The following is an 18,776-nucleotide window of genomic DNA, read 5'->3' as shown; positions in this document are numbered from 1 at the left end:
AGGTTTTTTAAAAGCCCAGTGATTAAAATTAAAGATTCTTCCTGCAAGCTGCTTCTACTCCTTCTCACAGACACCACCAAGAGGCCATGGTGACCTTTCCTGACTTGGAGGTGGCTTGGCCATGCTTGGGTGCTTTTTCACAAGTACAGCTAGACTGGCTGCAGGCAGCTCCGCTGTCTTTCAGGAAAGAGATCTCCCTGTGTTGCCTTTGGATGCCACTGCTCCCTTAATGAGTCTCTTGTTTTCATACCTGGCTGTTCTTTAAACTACCTGGTGTCAAGGACCTCTGGGAATGGTGCTCAAGTGTGCTGCCCCACTGGGAGTTGAGGGACATTTCAGCAAGTGTAGCAAAGCAGGAGTCAACTCTGTGACCCTTTGGGCCCACTTCTCAGAAGTCTGGGTCACCCGAGGCTTTTGTAGAATCAAGGCCTGAAAGACCCAGTGACCGGCCACCGTTGAGAGCAGAGCCCAGGCTGTCTGCGCAGGCAAAGGCTCCGCCATGTCTTTTCAACCAGGGGTCTGGGGGTGATGCAGAGGAGATGCTGCATCCTTTGGGGGGCAGTCTTCCAAGGACCTGCTTAGGGAGGCCAGGCCAGGGTGTGTGGAGGTGGGAGAACTGATGCTGGGAACTCAGTCATGGGGCAGGTGTCCCTAGCCTTTCCAGCTCCCTGTGGGGAGCCTGTGGAAAGGGACGATGAAAGTAGCCCTCTGGGTGGTGGGGGAGACAGTCCATCTGCAGAAAACTCCAGCAGTCCTGTACATTGGTACTCTAGAGGTGGGCAGTGGTGAGGGAATCCTTGAAGCCACCTAAGCTCATCTTTGGGTTTCAATTAAATTCCTTTGAGGCTTAGAAGCAGTTTTGGGTCCCATGGATCAGTGAGCTTTTGTGTGCCCTGAGACCTGTCTGGTCCCTGACATGCAGACCTTTCTCTCCCTCCCGGAGGCGTGTCTGCAGCCATCTGGGCCCTGGTAGTGTCCACTCAACTTCCTGCTGTCCCCAGGGGTCTGCCAGGAGATTCCAGCTGTCCCCAGGGGTAGGGGGCGCCATGCTGAAGCTGGACAGTACCACAGAGGTGGCTAGTGGGTTTTAGTGCCCCTTCTCCTGGCCCAGGGGATTCTTGCTGGTCTCCAGATTCTCGTGAGAGAATGGAGAGTGGTGGGACACTTGCTGTTCCTGCCTCAGCTGGGACCCTCCCCTGTGGTGGCTTATGCAGCCTCTGTTAGTACCTCAGATCTCTCACGTGGATGGTGGGGAGGCACACAGGTGCTCCCTCAAAAGGGACACCTGGGGAAGTGGTGACTGCTTGGGGCAGCACCTCTCTCAGTCCTTACCTGAGGAGTGTTTACCTGTGTTTTGCATCCAGACTTCAGGGCCATTCCTATGCCGAGTCCCTGAGGCGTTCCACCCCTATGTCCTGATCCTAGTAGGGAAGAGAACAGGTGGCTCTCTGACCACAGGACTTGTCTCTGCTGAGTAGAGCATTCTCACATATACTGGGGCATTGAGGGGCAGAGGACCTCTCCAAGGACGTCCTAATCTTTCAGGATCCTTGGGCTTGCTTACTTGGGGGAGTTGGGGGGGTGCATGTACTTGTGCATGTCTCCCACAGGCAGCACAGGACCCTGGGCTCCTTTTTAATTGCCTTGTTCCTTTGTGAGTCCCTGAGGTGCTGCCCCTCAGAGGCATTGTACTACCCTGACCATCTAGCAGTCATGGCATCAACTGGTTTTGGATTAAGGGTTTTTGTTCTGTTTTAGTTTTTTGAGGTATAATTTAATACAGCAAAATTTTCCCATTTTAGGTGTAGGTTTTTTAGAGTTCACCATGTGTTTTTCATTTGAACCATGTTGGTAGATGCTTGGTTTTTCTGTAACAAAAAAAGGTCACGTTCCTAGGTTTAGTTGTCTGAGCAGTTCCTATGGAGGCTGTGTGGCTGGGGCGAGAGTGCTGCTGTGGGCCTCTTTAATTGCAGCATCGTCTTTCGCTCAGGATGAATGCTGGATGCTGTGCTCTGCACACTGCTCACTGGAGTCCTCTATTCCTGGTGGTGGTTTTGTCCTCAGAGCTGTGAGGGGAACCCTGCACTGTAAGCATACAGAGGTGTGGCCACCACACGAGGGACCTGGGATACAAGTGAAATCACTAAATGGGTTCTTGGCTTACTGTGATAAGTGGGTACTTAGTCTCCAGACAAGTTCCCAGTCTATGGATGAAGGAGCTCCTGGGTACTTAGTCACAGGCTCAAGGCCACACAGTAAGTTGAGGAGCTGGGATTTGAACCAGCAGAGTGTGTAGTCCTATATGCACACCTGAGACAGACTTTGACTCAGAGCAACAGCTGTTCATGAATTCTGGTTTTTGGTATGATTTTATGTATTGTGTTTTGCAGTTGTCTAATTGTGGATGGGTTCCTGCTTTGGAAGTTTCGTAAAGATCAGACAGTTGTAGAAAAGTGAATGGTGGTTTATGCAAAAGCAGCTTGTACAGATTTGGAGTAGTGTTGGAAACAGGGTCATTATGAATGGATCTACTGGTGCTTTTTCTATCCTGATGTAGGCAAGGGTTGCACTGAATTTTCAGCCATGACTTACTCCTCTGCTGTAGGTAAGGTAAGTAGATTTTTGAGGTGGAAGTGGCTGTGCACAGGTTTCTTTTCTGGGCCTCAGACTCTCCATGAGGTTGGCTTCCTAATTGTGTCTGCTTCTCAGTGCTGTTAGGAAGATTCACAGAGAGATGGAGAGTAAGGTCCTGGGCCCAGTACCCAGCACATATTATGCATTTCATAAGTTTGTGGTGTTATTGCTGCTGCCGAAGTGGTGTTGCCTCTTTCCAGTTAATCTGGGTAAGAGAGGTACGTGGACAAAGCATCCTTGGAGACTTTCAGGCCCAGAGGAGGTTGAGGTTCCAGAGATGAAGAAAGATGACTTTGGCTTCTCTGGTGAACAGGGTGGATCTATACCCAGGACAGAAAAGGCGCTTTCTCAGACTTAGGCCATTTTCTCATGTAACCGTGAGGTGTGTTTAGCCACACTAGATCCTGAAGGTGGCATCAACTGTGAAATGAAGGAACTCTGTTTTACATGGTGTTTGGCACTAGAACTTACCTGAGAACACCTTCTGTTTGACCTTTTGGCAGGGTGCTCTTTTAAATAAACCACTCCTTTTCCCCAGGGGAAAAAAATGAGAGCAGGGCTTTGATTACAAAAAGGAACATTTTTGCATCATTGAGCTGTTTTTACGCTACTTCTGACACCAAGTGAGAGGGCTTGTTTTCCTTCTGAAACCAAATGTATGCTGCCTTTTCTAACACCTCTCCTCCAATTCTCTGATTCTCCAGGCACTGGTAGGGTGTTCTGTAGTTCATTCACTTCTCATACCATCTGCCTGGAGTTATCAGAGACCCTACAGGGTAAGGACTCAGCCCCACAGGACTGCCTCCACTTCTATAAATTTGGGGGTTCCCACAAACCCCTCTTAAGGTTTCATAATTTGCTAGAACAGCTCATAAAACTCTGGTAAACATTTTACTTACTATTACTGATTTATTATAGGGCCAGCCAGATGAAATAGGAAGAGCTAGATGAAAGAGATGCATGGGGTAGGGGTGCGGAGCTTCCAGGTGCACCACCCTCCCCAGCACCTCATGTGCTCATTTACCTGGAAGTTCTCTGAACCCCATTGTTTAGGGGTTGTTATGGAGTCTTCATTATGCAGACATGATTGATTATATAATTGGCCATTGATGAGATTAACTCAATCCCCAGACCTTCTCCCCTCTCCGGAGGTTGAAGGTGGGGCTGAAAGTTCTGAGCTTCTAATAAAAACTTGGCCTTTCTGGGGACCAGCCCAGTTCCAAGGCTGCCTAGAGGCCTACCAAAAGTCACTTCATTACAACAAAAGATGCTCCAGTCATCCCTGTCCCTCAGGAAATTCCAAGGGTTTTAGGAAGTTTGTGAAATGGAGACAGAGACCAAGTGCTTTTCTATGAGACCACAATTATAAGAATTTATTGAGGTGAAATTCACATAACATCAAATTAACAATTTTATTTTATTATTATTATTTTTTTAATCCTCACCTGAGGATATTTTTTCCATTGCTTTTCAGAGAGAGTGGAAGGGGGAGGGAGAGAAGGAGAGAGAGAGGGAGAGAGACAGCGATTGGTTGCCTCCCTCACGCGCACCAACTGGGGCCAGGAATCAAGCCTGCAGCTGAGGTACATGCCCTTGGCTGGAATTGAACCCAGGACCCTTTAGTCCACAGGCTAACGCTTTAACCACTGAACCAAACAGGCTAGGGCCAGTTAACCATTTTAAAGTGTACAGTTCATTGGTGTTTAGTGACTTTATGATGCTGTGTGGCCACTACCTCTAATTTCAAAATTTTCATCTCCCTATTCTCCCCACCCCCACCTTCTGGCAACCTCTAATCTGCTTTCTATTATGTGGATTTACCTATTCTAGACATTTCATATGAAAGGAATCATACAATATGTGTCCTGTTGTATCTGACTTCTTTCACTCAGTGTAATGTTTCCAAGGTTCAGCCATGTTATAGTATGTATCAGGGCTTCATTTCTTTTTATGGCTGAATAACATTCTGTTGTGTAGATATACAGTTCATGCTCATTACTTGTAATAATTATATTCTGTAAAATCACCACGAACACTGAATTAGTAAAAGTGGACCATTGCCACAAGGGCAAATATAGGGTAATTTCTTGCAAGCCTCTAGTCACAATGTTTTCATCAAATGATCAGAGCATAACCTGTGTTATGTGTGTTTCTGTTTAAAGGCACCTTATTTAATATACATCGTTGGTTCATTAACATCAAACTCAGCCAACAGCACTATAATTCATGCTTGAACCAAGCTTATATAAAAGATGTGTTTTTTTGCCCAGCCAGTGTGGCTCAGCAGTTGAGCATTGACCTATGATCAAGGAGATCAAGGTTCGATTCCTGGTGAGGGCACATGCCCAGGTTGCCGGCTTGATCACCAGTGAGGGGACATGCAGGAGGCAGCAGATCAATGACTCTCTCATCACTGATATTTCTCTCTCTCTCTCCTTTTCCTTCCTCTCTCTGAAATCAATAAAAGATATATTTAAAAAAAGAAAAAAAGATGTCTTTTCTTTGTAAGGAGAAATACATGCCACAGCCTTCCTATGCTTAGGAACTGTAGACAGCACTTCAGCACTATGCTTGGGGCCATTTCAAATTGCAAAATTACCACCAAAAAGCACAAAAATGCAAAAAATATGGCACGAAATATACCAGGAGGACACTTGTTTACAGTCTGAGAGCTGAAATAAAGCAGAGAGCTGCTGTGGTTGGCATCAGCTGGGAATGAGCTTGTTGGGCAACTCAAAGTTTTCACCACTCTGTGTATGTCTGTGAATGATTGTGAAAACCACAAGTGCTGGTTTAGATTATAAGTAAATTTTAATGGCATCTAGGAATTATGAAGATCAACTGTACCACCTACTTGCTACTATGAATGGTGCTGCTGTGAACATGCCTGTGCATGTACATGTTTGAGTTCCAGTGTTCACTTCTTTTGGGTGGATACCTAGGAGTGGAATTGCCAGGTCAGATGGTAATTTGCATTTAACATTTTTGAGGAATCACCGAACTGTTGGCTACAGTGGCTGTACCATTTCATATTCCCACCAGCAGTATCTGAGTATTTCTATTCCTCCATTTCCTTCTCAGTCCTTGTAATTTTTCTTTTTGTTGTTGTTGTTGTTATAGCCATACTGGTGGATGTGAAAGTTCATCTATGTTGTTGTGTGTGGCAATGCCTCATTCCTTTTTAAGGCTGAATAATATTCCACATTTGCTTATCTATCCAACTATCCTGGACACTTGGGTTGCTTCGTCGTTTTAGATACTGTGAATAATGCTGCTATGATGATGAGTAAAAAGGTTATTTCCTTGAGACCCTGCTTTCAGTTCTTTTGGGTATGTTCTGAGAAGTGCAATTGCACGGTGGTCCAGTAAATCTATTTTTAATTTTTGAGGAACCACCATGCTGTTTTCCACAGCAGCTGTAATATTTTCCATTGTTACTAACAGTGCACATGGGGCCCAGTTTCTCCACATCCTTGTCAACAATTGTTTTCTCTTTTTTTGACACTATCCATAATAATATGTGAGATGGTATCTCATTGTGGTTTTGATTTGCATTTCTCTAATAGTGAGCAACTTTTTATGTGTTTATTGGGCACATTCTTTGGAGAAATATCTGTTCAAGTTCTTTGCCTGATTTTGAACTGAATTGTTTTTTTGGTTGTTGAAGTTTAAGAGTTCTCTCCATATTCTAGATATTAATGCCTTATCAGGTATATAATTTGCAAATATTTTCTCCCATTCTGCAGATTGCTTTTTCACTCTGTAAATCATGTCCTTTGATGCATAAAAGTTTTTAATTTTCATGAAGTTCATTTTATCTTTTTTTCTTTTTCTTGCTTGTGCCTTGCCTATGTCATATCCAGGAAATCATTACCAAATTCAGTGTCATGAAGCCTTTGACCTATGTTTTCTTTGAAGAGTTTTACAGTTTTAGCTCCTATGTTTAGGTGTTGGGTCCATTTTGAGTTAATTTTTGGATATGGTGTTAGGTAAGGGCTGAATTTTATTCTTGTAGATGTGGATATCCAGTTTTCCCAGCACCATTTGTTGAGAATACTGTCCTTTCTCCCTTAAATGGTCTTGTGATCCTTGTTGAAAATCATTTGACCATATATATGAGGATTTATTCCTGGGCTTTCTAGTCTATTCCATTGGTCTCTATGCCTGTGTTTATGCTAGTACCACAGTGTTTTAATTACCATAGCTTCATAGTAAGTTTTGAAATCAAAGTGTGAGTCTTTTTTTCAATCCCCCCCCTCAAGATTGTTTTGATTATTTGGGGTCTTTGGGATTCCATTTGAGGTTTAAGATAGATTTTTCTATTTCTGCAGAAAATGTCATGGGGATTTTCATAGGAATTGCATTAAATCTAGGCGACTTTGATTAGAATTGACATGTTAACAATATGAAGTCTTTCATCCTGGCCAGTGTGGCTAAGTGGTTAGAGTGTTGGCCTGCACACAGAACAGTTGAGGTTTGATTCCCAGTCAAGGGCATGTATCTGGGTTGCAGGTTGATCCCTGGGCCCCTGTTGGGGCACATCTGGGAGGCAACCATTGATGTGTCTCTCTTGAATTGATGTTTTTCTCTCTTCCTCCCTCTCTCCCTGCATTCCTCCCTTCCACTCTCTCTGAAAATCAATGGAAAAAATATCCTCAGGTGAGGACTAAAAAACAAACAAACAAACAAAAGCAAACACTATGAAGTCTTTCAATCCATGAACATGGGATGTTTTTCCATTTATGTCTTCTATAATTTCTTTTAGTAGTGTTTTGTAGTTTTCATTGTACAAATCTTTTACCTCCTTGGTTAAGATAATTCCTAAGTATTTTATTCTTTTTTATGCTATTGTAAGTAGAATTGTTTTAATTTTCACATTGTTCTTTGTTCATTTCTGTATAGAAATGAACTGATTTTTGTGTGTGTTGATTTTGTATCCTGCACTTTAGCTGATTTGTTTCTTAGTTCTAACAGTTTGTGTGTTTACTCTTAGGGTTTTCTACAAATAAGAGTAAATCATCCGTGCCCTAGCCGGTTTGGCTCAGTGGTTAGAGTGTCAGCCCACAACTGAAGGGTCCCGGGTTCAATTCTCGCCAAGGACACAAACCTCTGTTCCAGGCTCAATCCCTGGCCCCAGTCAGGGTGCGTGCGGGAGGCAACCAATTGATGTGTTTCTCTCACATTGATGTTTCTTCTCTCTCTCTTTCCCCCTTCCCCCCTCTTGCACTCTCTCTGAAAAGCAATGGAAAAAAATCTCCTTGGGTGAGGATTAAAAAAAAAAAAAAAGAGTAAATCATCGGTGAAGAGAGATAATTTTACTTCTTCCTTTCTAGTTTGGTTACCAATTTTTTCTTTTTCTTGCCTAATACACTGACTAAGACTGTGTTGTGTAGAAGTGGTGAGAATGGCTTCTACATGCTGTGGCGGCCTTGTTTCTGATCTTAGAGGAAAAGCTTTCAGTCTCTCACCATTGAGTGTGGTATTGGCTGTGGGTTTTTCATATACGGCTTTTATTATGTTGAGGTAATTTCATCCTGTTTCTATTTTTATTTATTTTTAAAATATATCTTTATTGATTTCAGAGAGAGGAAGGGAGAGGGAGAGAGAGAGTTGAAACATCAATGATGAAAGAGTCATTGATCGGCTATCTCCTGCACGCCCCCAGCTGGGGACTGAGCCTGCAACCCTGGCATTGCCCTGACCAGGAATCGAACCTTGGTCTCCTGGGTCCTAGGTTGATGCTCAGCAGCTGAGCCATGTCCAGCCAGGCCATTCCGTTTCTAATTTGTTGAGTGTTTTCATCATGAAAGGGTGTTGAATTTTGTCAATTGCTTTTTCTGCATTTATTGAGATGATCATGTGATTTTTGTCTTTTATAATATTACCATACACACCTCAGATAATTTTAAACTTGGGAGAAAAAGTATTTAATGATAACATAGGCCAGAAGCTATGTTAGACATTTTACACAATAGTTCCCATAATCCTCATCCTCACACAGCCCCACAAAGGGGTAGGTTCCATTTTACAGATGGGAAAATGGAAGATTAGAGAAGTTAACCTGCCCAAGGTTCACAGTCATGACTGGGAGTGCCCAGAGTGATCTGCTCTGATCTTGCTATCTGAATTTGGTCTTCCCTCCTAGTCTTTCTTCTGGCATACTATTCTTTCCTTTTTCATAGTCACTGAAAACGCAGGTTCGGCTGCCTGCCGCAACAAAAGCCAGATTCGTGAGACAGGTGGTGGTGCAAGAGGAATGACGTTTATTCAGGTGCTGAGACCTGGGAAAACGGTGGACTCCTGTGCCAAAGACCATCTCCCTGCCCTGGCCAGGTGGCTCAGTTGGTTGGAGAATCATCCTATACACCAAAAGTTTGCGGCTTTGGTTCCCAATCAGGACACATACCTAAGTTGCAGGTTTGATCCCCTGTCTGGGCACATACACGAGGCAACCAATCAACGTTTCTCTCTCTCTCTTTCTCCCTCTCAGTCTACAATCAAGAAAAACATATCCTTGGGTGAGGATTAAAAAAAAAAAAAGACCATCTCTTTGTGCTCAAGCTCATGGATCTTATAGGGTTAGGGAGAGGAGGGTTTTTTTCCTATTCAATTATCTTGCTAGCTTTCGGACCCTGCCCATTCATCTTTATAGCTTTTGGCATGCTTGGGTCCTGTCCATTTATCTTTTTAGCTTTTGGTATACTTGGTGTAAGAACCTCCCCCTGTGCCATCTTAGCCAATGGGGGAGTTTCCCGAGCACTCTGACTGATGGCTGCCTATGGTAACAATTCCCCCCTTCAAACTCCCAGACCATTGTAAACTTACAAGGATAAGTGGATGGAGGTCTCATTTTCTGTAGTTTCTTCCTGCTGTCAAGGAGTTTAGTCCTATCTATCCCCCAGTCCAGAGATTAGTGCTGTCTACTAAAGGAAGAAGAGGGTCAGGAATGGAGGGAAGCCTTTACATGAGGAAGAAGGATTGCTATCTCAGAAGGTGGCATAAATGGCGTCTAGAGGATAGCACTGCTGAATAAGCAAAGCTGGTAGACTGCTTCATATTTTAAGAGGCAGTGTTGCAGATGGGTTTCCAAAGTGAGACCTATTGTGTAGACAAGCAATTAAGTATTTAGTGAGAGGCATGCCTAGTAGTGCAGGGGGAATTTTAGTGAAATCAGAAATTGAAGAGACCAAAGGATCCCTGTGATCTAATCCTGAGCCAGGCTTTGGGTGACACACCCACCAGCGGGATAAGTTTGCTGAGGAAGCCACTGTCTAGGAGATGCAGATAAAGGTGTTATCAGTCCAAGCATGGGTATAAGGCATATAGCAATTGTCAGTATATAATAATAAAAACTAACATTGTCACTTACCTTTGGATGGGGCTGTCCCTTTCTGAAAGAAGAGTTTTAAACCTCTTTCAGGAGTGTAGGTCCAGCTTTCCCTTGCAGTATCAATGGCAGCAGTAAGATCTGAGTGTCCTCTGATGGCACCTGCTTTATCTGTCTGTGGTGGATCTAAGGCTTGATTCCCGTGAGCTTTAGAAAGTAGTGTGTTGTCAGCAGGACGTCACAGGGACCAGTCCATTGCTTGGCTAACTGCTGTTTAGGACCTTGTGTCTTTCAGGTCTTTAGTAAGACTGTTTCCTGTTTTGGAACAGATGTAAGGGCTTGTAAGACAGGTAGGTAGACCTACAATGAGCAAGCTTTTGCAAAGTTGTTAGTGTTTGCCATATTGTACATGTTTGATTTTTTAAACTCATGTTCGAAATCTAAAGGGCGTGTTTCTAAAACAGAAACTTGGAAGGGTCCGTAAACTATTTCAAAAGGGCTTAATATAAGCCCTCTTCAGGGCATTACCCTAATCTGGAGCAAGGCAATAGGGAGGGAGTGCCTTGTCCCATTTCAAATGCATTTCCTGGCATGTTTTCGCCAGGCTTTTCTTTATTGTGTGTGGTTCATTTTCTCAGTCTTCCTTGTAGATTGGGGTCTTCAAGAAGCACGTAGTCTCCTATCTTCTGGGAGATTTCTGAAGTGAACGGCGGTCCATTGTCACTTGGAATGCTATAAGTAAATCCAAACCTAGGGATTCTTTCTTTCTTTTTAAATATATCTTTATTGATTTCAGAGAGAGGAAAGGAGAGGGAGAGAGAGAAACATCAGTGATGAGAGAGTCACTGATAGAGCCCGCAACCTGGGCATGTGCCCTGACCAGGAATCAAACCCCGATTGCCTGGATCCCAGGTCGATGCTCAACCCCTGAGCCACGCCCAGCTGGGCGGGATTATTTCTTTAAACAGAAGTTTTGCTGCCTCAGTTGCCTTCTCAGTTCTATTGCGGTATGCCCCTACCCATCCAGAAAAGGTGTCTGCAAAAAGTAATAAAAATTTAAAGTTTCCTATTTTTTTAGGCATCTGTGTAAAGTTGGCTTGCCAGTCCTCAAATGGACATAACCTTTTATATTTTATTCCCTTTCCTGTTAGGGTAAGTCTGTTTTAGGATTGTTTTTGGCGCATACTGACAGGCTTGGATGATCTTCTGAATTGTCCTTTGTAAATGAGGCCCCTTCAGATGTGGTCTAATGAGATCCATTAAAGCATTCCTTCCACAGTGGGTCTCTTCATGTAGGTGTTTGAGGAAGGGATATACTAGAGCTTCAGGGAGTAAGATCATACCAAGAGTGTTGATCTTCCATATAGAATTAGGGTCAGTGTTAGAGAATCCTCATTCACGGCCTGTTCCTTATCTCGTTTTGTGTGATGGGATTCAAACTCTGACAAGACCAGGTGGGGAATTAAAGCCCCAAGAAGTGGTGGCCCTCTGGTGGCTTGTCTTGCTGCTTTATCAGCAGTTTGGTTTCCCTAGCTTGTTTGGGAACTGTCCTTCTGGTGTCCTGGGCAGTGCATTATGGCAATCTGGTTCAGTAGATTCGCTGCCTTCAGCGATGTAAAATTCTCTTGCATGTTTGATACCCTTATTCCCTGAGGTTAAGAGTCCTCTTTCTTTCCGTACTTCCCCATGGGCATGGACTACCATGAAGGAATATTTAGAGTCAGTGTAGATGTTAACATTCTTTCCCTGGGATAATTCTAAGGCTCTGGTGAGGGCTATCATTTCTGCCTTTTGTGCTGAGGTTCCTAAAGCAAGGGACTGGCTTCTCTTGTCTGTGGTGACTACTCTGTACCCAACTCATCATTGGCCATTCTCCATAAAGCGGGTGGCCACCTTAAGGTATTGGTGGATTGTAAGGTAACATTTAGGTTGTCTAATAAAATGTCCTGATATTTTCCCATGTGCCCTGCCATCAGCCAATACCCTTCTTTCTAATAGGATTAGGACCTGGTGTTATATAAATAACATCATAGGTTGCCCCAGAGTGAAAATCTCTGCTTCCCATAAGATGTCATAGGTAGCTGCTATTGCCCAGAGGCATGGTGGCCATTCTTTTGTCATGTGATCTCGTTTCTTTGAGAGAGAAGCTACAGGGTGAGGGATATTTCCCAGGGCCTGGGTTGGTACCCAAAGTTCAATTCCTTGCCTTTCATGAATGTATAATTTGAAAGGTTTTTGTAAATTGGGCAATCCTAGTGTAGGGGCCGAAATGAGTTTTTCCCTCAAGGTGTCAGATGCCACCTGACAGTCTCTCGTCCATTCAAGGGACTTAGAGTCTAGTCCTTTCAAAGAATTATGCAGTAGTTTTGCTAAAAGGCCAAAGTTTGGAATCCAAATTCGGCAAAACCTTGTAATCCCTAGGAATCCATGAAGCTGCCTCTGGTTCTCTGGGATTTTTATTGTATTGATGACTTGTTTTCGATCAGCCATCAAGCTTCTAGTGCTCTGTTTCAGTTGGAATCACAGGTATGCCACCTCCTATTTGCAAATCTGGGCCTTGTGAGGCAATACCTTATATCATCTTTTTGCCAAATGATACAGGACTGTGATGGTGTTGAGCAAACAGTCTTCATAAGTATTGCTAGCTATTAGTAAGCCGTCTAAATATGGTAGAAGAATGCCCGATTTCAATTGAATATCCCTTGTCTTTTGCTAATATTTCCCCAGATATGGTTGGGGAGATATTAAATCCTTGTGACAGTACTGGAGCATGGCTTTAGTTCTGGGTCCTGCCATTCAAAGGCAGATAATAGCTGAGCCTGTTCATCTATTGGGATGCAGGAAAAAAGCAAGTCTAGGACTGAAAACCATTTGTTATCCCTGAGCACCATGGTCAACAAAGTATAAGGGCTGGGCAACATAGAATGAATATCCTGGTCAACAAATGTCCTGGAAAATATCATTTATGGCCCTAAGGTCCTGTACAAATCGATATTTATTAGAGTGAGGCTTTTTGACTGGCAAAATGGGGGTGTTATCTGGAGACTGGCATGGTTGAATTAATCCTGATTTTAAGATTTTCTGCAATACTGGTTGAATTCCCTCTGAAGTTTCCTTTTTAAGGAAGGGTGTATTATTTCTTCCATGGGATTGGCGCCCCTTCTTTTAGGTTAATTTTTATGGGTTGGATGTTAACCACCATACCTGGGATTTCGTCAGCCCAAATGGCTCAGTCGACCTTCTCATAGATCTCAAGTGGGAAGGTTCACCTCTGGGTCCTTCCAGGGAAGTCAGGAGCCCTTGGAGCTGGAGAGCATGTTCTCAGGGGAAAATGTTATTTGTGCATGTAACTTACAAGTAAATCTTGGCCCAACAACAGAATGGGGCAGTCTGGTGTTTGTTTTTGATCCCCAAGCTGGCATTCTAGAGGTTGAAGGAATGCTGTTTTTGTAATTGTCACTGTAGTAACTGACACTGCAGATTAACTTCTCTTGGTTAGTTTTGTATTTAGCACTGACTATGTAGCTCCTGTATCTACGGGGAAGTCAATTAGCTTGTTCCCCGCTGTCAGTTGTAACCTGGGACTCCTGGGGAGAAATAGTAATAGATTGTACGTGTTTACGGGAGCCCCTGGGCCTCTTCATTTGTCTTCAGATTCGTCATTTCTTTCCAGTATTTCTTGGTGAGAGTATCTATTCTTTTTCTTTTTGAGTTCTGGGCAGTCCTTTCTCCAGTCGCCGGCCTTTTTGCAATAGGCACATTGATTGGTGCCTGGTGGGTCTTTCCCTTTTCCTTTTGGGTCCTGCCTCTTCTCCTGGTTTCCCCACACTGTTTCTAAGAAAACGGTGGCCTGCTTTAATTTTCTTATTTCCCAGGCATGGTAAACTTTATTTTTATTTATTTATTTATTTATTTATTTATTTATTTATTTATTATTTATTTAACAGGTTTTTTGTTTTTTTTTTAAATATATCTTTATTGATTTGAGAGAGAGGAAAGGAGAGGGAGAGAGAGAGAGAAACATCAGTGATGAGAGTCATTGATCGGCTACCTCCTGCATGTCCCCGCCTGGAGATCGAGCCCGCAACCCGGGCATGTGCCCTGACTGGGAATCGAACCTCGATCACCTGGATACTAGGTCGACGATCAACCGCTGAGCCACGCCCGGTCGGGCAGCATGGTAAACTTTAAAGGCTATGTCTACCAGCTGGGAAGGATTCATTTTCAAACCCAGTCTAAATGTTGGAGCTTCCTTCTGGTATCTGGGGCACTTTGCCCAATAAAAGTCATGTTTACCATCTGGACATTTTCTTGTGCCTATGGGCCAGCATCAGTGTGCTTTTAATAGATCTGATAGATCCTTTCTAAAAATTCAGAAGGATCTTCATTTGGTTTCCGTTGAACGACCTGTATCATAATCAGGCTCTTTTGTTTAGGCATCCCTTAAGCCCTTCCAATATGTACCTTTTGTTATGTTCTAGGAAGGCTAGGTCCCTGCTATTCAGGTCTCACTTGGGCTCTGTCAAGGGAATTGCCCTGGCTGGGTTAGGAGTCCCGTTGGGATTCTCTTGATGGAGGTGATGAGCCTCTTCATTAGCATCACATATAACTAGCCACCTTTCATCTGCCGTTAGCAGGATGTTAAGGAGAGCCTGTACATCTGCCCAGTGTGGATGGTGATTAGAAAGAATGGAGGTGGTAAGATCTGCCATTTTATGAAGATCCTCTCTATATGACGGGTTGGAATTCTTCAAATTCAGTAAATCTGAAGTGGAAAATGGAGTATGAGCCCAGTGACCTTCCTGGTTTATTCTGCCTACAGGGTATTGCCTCAAAGGGAATTGTCCCATTCTGGATAGGGATGATTCCTGGCCAAATTGGGTGCCCTGCTGAGTCTTCAAGGGGGAGACCATGCCTTCATCATACAGGGCTGGGACTGTCACCCCTCTGGGCCCTATCTCAAGGGTATCTAGCAGTGGGGATGGTAATGGGGGAAATCTACCTGCTGCTAATCCTGGTTCCCCGGGTTCAGGGCATTAAAGAGACTCATCTCATTTTCCTTTTTTTCCTGTGTCTTACTATCAGGGGGGAATTTTGAAGCCAATTCCCTTCTCTGTGTCATTAGTTTGTTCCCTTTCTTTTCCGAATCCTTATTGTGTGAAGACATAAATGCCTGGACATAAGGGATTTCGTCCCATTTTCCTGACTGTTAGCAACACAATTCCAACTATATAATGGTGTAATAATTTAGGGAACCATTTAGGGGCTCTTTTCTCTCATAGTCTAAAGTATACATAGGCGAAGCAGTGTTATAATAGAAAACTAATTCCTTCTTAGTCACTGGATTATAGCTGTACATGGACCAATCTGCTAAAATTTGGCCTAGTGTGCTCCCTTCAGGAGTCAAAACAGAACAACCCTTGATGGCACAAAAGTACAAACCCAAAACTATAACCATAGAAAGATCCCAGACAAAGTGGGAACAATGAACAAAACTTGGATCCATAATTCCATTAGTTCAAATCAACACTCACAAACAAGTCCTAGGGGCTTTTCTCCTGCCAACCAGTGCCACAAGTGGTCCTTACCAGACCTAAATGGCATGAAGTCCAAGTAGCTCGAAGCCTAAGTAGCAGGGATAGCCTAGACTACTCTACCAACTGGTACCATAAATGGTCCTAACTGGACCCAAGTGGCATGAAGCTCAAGTGGCGCAAAGACCAAGTGGCAGGGATAGAGGACCCTGGTGTGCATGCCAGTTTGACTTACCCAGTCTTGGAGTACGCCTGCTCCCCAGAAACCTGTTTCTTTTCACCAGCCAAGGGATTCAGGCAGCTCACACCTTGAGAAGGAGTGCAGGGAAATTCCCCGAGAAAAGCTCTCGGCAGTTTCTGGGAACTTCCCACAATCCCGCTCCCAGGGTCTGCCTGTCACAGGCAGCTGGGACCCCAGCCTGGGCTCTCAAAAACGCAGGTTCTGCTGCCTTTCACAATGAAAACCAAGGTTGTGAGACAGGTGCTGATGCAAAAGGAAAGAGGTTTATTCAGGTGTCATGACCTGGGAGAACCATGGACTCACTTGTCAAAGATCATCTCCCCTTTATGCTGAAGCCCATGGTTCTTATAGGGATACTGAAAAGAGAGCTGCTTTTTTTTTTTAAGTCCTTACCGACGATATGTTTTTTAAATTGATTTGAGAGAGAGAGAAACATCAGTGTGATAGAGAAACGGGTCGCTTGCCTCCCATATGCACCTCAACTGGGAATCAAACCCACAACCTTTCGGTGCGTGGGATGATGCTACAATCAACTGAGCCATCTGGCTACAGTGGGAGGGGAGGGCTTTTTTTCTGTCTAATTATCTTGCTAGCTTTCATCACGTTCAGGCCCCATCCATTCATATTTCTGGTTTTTGGCATGCTTGGGCCCTGTCCATTCATCTTTCTTGCTTTTGGTGCACTTGGTATAAGAACATCCCCCTGTGCCATCTTGGCCGATGGGGGAGACTCCCTGGCACTGACTGACAGCTGCCTACAGTAACAACTGTACTTAAGTGGATATGTGTTCATTTGTCTTATGTTTGCTCTACTGTGAGAATGTAAGCTCTTGAGAGCAGAGCTCTGTCAGTTTTGTTCTCTGTGATACTGGCCTTTAGCACAGAGATGGCACTTGGTAAATATTTGTTGAATAAGTGACTAAATGGATGAACCAGATTGATTCTGGAGGAGGCAACTGTTGTCTGTCAGAAAACTTTGTAACACAACCAGTGTGTAAGTTCACACCCACTTTTAAAAAATGAGGTGAAATTCATTTAGCATAAAATTAACTTTTTAATTAAACAATTCAGTGGCATTTAGTCTAGTCACAGTGTTGTACAATGACTACCTTGCTCTAGTTTCAAAATATTTTCTTTACTCCAAAAGGAAACTTTGTACCAATTAAGCAATTGTTTCTCATCTGATCTTTTGTGTCTGGCTTGTTTCACTTAGTTTAACTGTTTATGAGTTCATCTACATTGTAGTGTGTGTCAGATTTCATTCCTTTTTATGGCTTAATACTATTCCACTGTATGGATATACCACAGTTTGTCTAACCATTCTTCTATTGATGGACACTTGGGCTGTTTCCACCTTTTGGCTATTGTAAATAATCTCATACTGTAATGTATACATACATGTATTTGTTTGAATACCAGTTTCCAGTTCTTTTGGGTATATACTTAGGAGTAGAATTGCTGGGTCATATGGTAATGCTCTGTTTAACATTTTGAGGAACTACCAAACTGTTTTTCCACAGTGGCCATACCATTTTACATTTCTACCAGCAGTGTACGAAGGTTCCAATTTCTCCACATCCTTGCCAACACGTTTCCTAGTTTTACTTATTAATTTTAAAATTATAGAAATCTTAGTGGGTGTATGAAATGGTATCTCATTGTGGTTTTGATTTTCATTTCCTTGTGAGTAACGATGCTGGGCATCATTTCATCCTTGTTGGCATATGTATGTCTTCTTTGAAGACATGTCTATTCAAGTCCTTTGCCCAAGTATCAATTGTAAGAGTTCCTTATGTGTTCTGGATACGTGCCCATTTTTCAATGCCGACAGTAACACACATTGCTGGGCAGAATGAATGTGTGATATGGGAGCTCTAGTTCATCTAGGGCAGGGGTGAGAAATGTCTGACCTGCAGACCATATACGGCCCATGAAATCATTTGGTCTGGTCCTGCCAGGCAACTGCAGGTGGGACTTGAAATTCAATAAATCTGGGAGCTTTTTTCATAGCTAATTTTTTTTTTTTTTAATTTATCTTTATTGTTGAAAGTATTACAGGTGTCCCATTTTTTTTCCACCCAATTAACCCCCTCCCCAGGCCTTCACCCCGTCATTGTCTGTGTCCATGAGTTATGCACATATGCATATAACTTCTTTGGTTAATCTCTTCCCACCCTCCACCCTCCTTCCCTCTTCCCTCTGAAATATGATCGTCTGTTACATGCGTCAGTGTCTCTGGATCTATTTAGTTCATCAGATTCTTTTGTTCATTAGCTTCTTGTTAAAGAAGACCCTTCAACATTTCCTGTAGTGCTGGTTTGGTGGTGATGAACTCCTTTAGCTTTTCCTTGTCTGAGAAGCTCTTTTATCTGACCTTTAATTCTAAATGATAGCTTTGCTGGGTAGAGTAATCTTGGTTGTAGTTTCATGTTTTTCATCACTTTGAATATTTCGTGCCACTCCCTTCTGGCCTGCAAAGTTTCTGTTGAGAAATCAGCTGAGAGTCGTATGGGTGCTCCCTTGTAGGTAACTTAATTGCTTTTCTCTTGTTGCTTTTAAGATTCTCTCTTTTTCTTTAACCTTTGGCGTTTTAATGATGATGTGTCTTGCTGTGAGCCTCTTTGGGTTCCTCTTGTTTGGGACCCTCTGTGCTTCCTGGACTGTAAATCTATTTCTTTCCCCAGGTAGGGGAAGTTTTCTGTAATTATTTTTTCAAATAGGTTTTCAATTTCTTGCTCTCTTTCCTCTCCTTCTGGCATCCCAATAATACGAATGTTGGGCCTCTTGAAGTTGTTCCAGAGGCTCCTTATGCTATCTTCATATTTCTGGATTCTTTTTTCTTTTTGCTCTTCTGGTTGGGTGTTTTTTGTTTCTTCATGTTCCAAATTGCTGATTTGATTCTCAGCGTCCTCTACTCTACTATTGATTCCCTGTAAATTATTCTTCATTTCAGTTCATGTAGCATCGTTTTTCTTAATTATTTTTGTAATACTCTTACTAATATCCTTGAGCATCCTTATAACCATTATTCTGAACTCTGT

General features: G+C 43.1%; 1 protein-coding gene across 1 annotated transcript in view; it reads left to right on the top strand.

The window, feature by feature from the left end:
- Window positions 1-18,776, top strand: part of MLLT1 (MLLT1 super elongation complex subunit) — a 69,357-nt gene that overhangs the window by 9,520 nt on the left and 41,061 nt on the right. The window lies entirely within an intron of this gene.

Source organism: Miniopterus natalensis, chromosome 4 (assembly GCF_054644295.1).
Source record: "Miniopterus natalensis isolate mMinNat1 chromosome 4, mMinNat1.hap1, whole genome shotgun sequence".
In the NCBI taxonomy this organism is placed as follows: domain Eukaryota; kingdom Metazoa; phylum Chordata; class Mammalia; order Chiroptera; family Miniopteridae; genus Miniopterus; species Miniopterus natalensis.
This window is presented reverse-complemented; position numbering and strand designations above follow the sequence as displayed.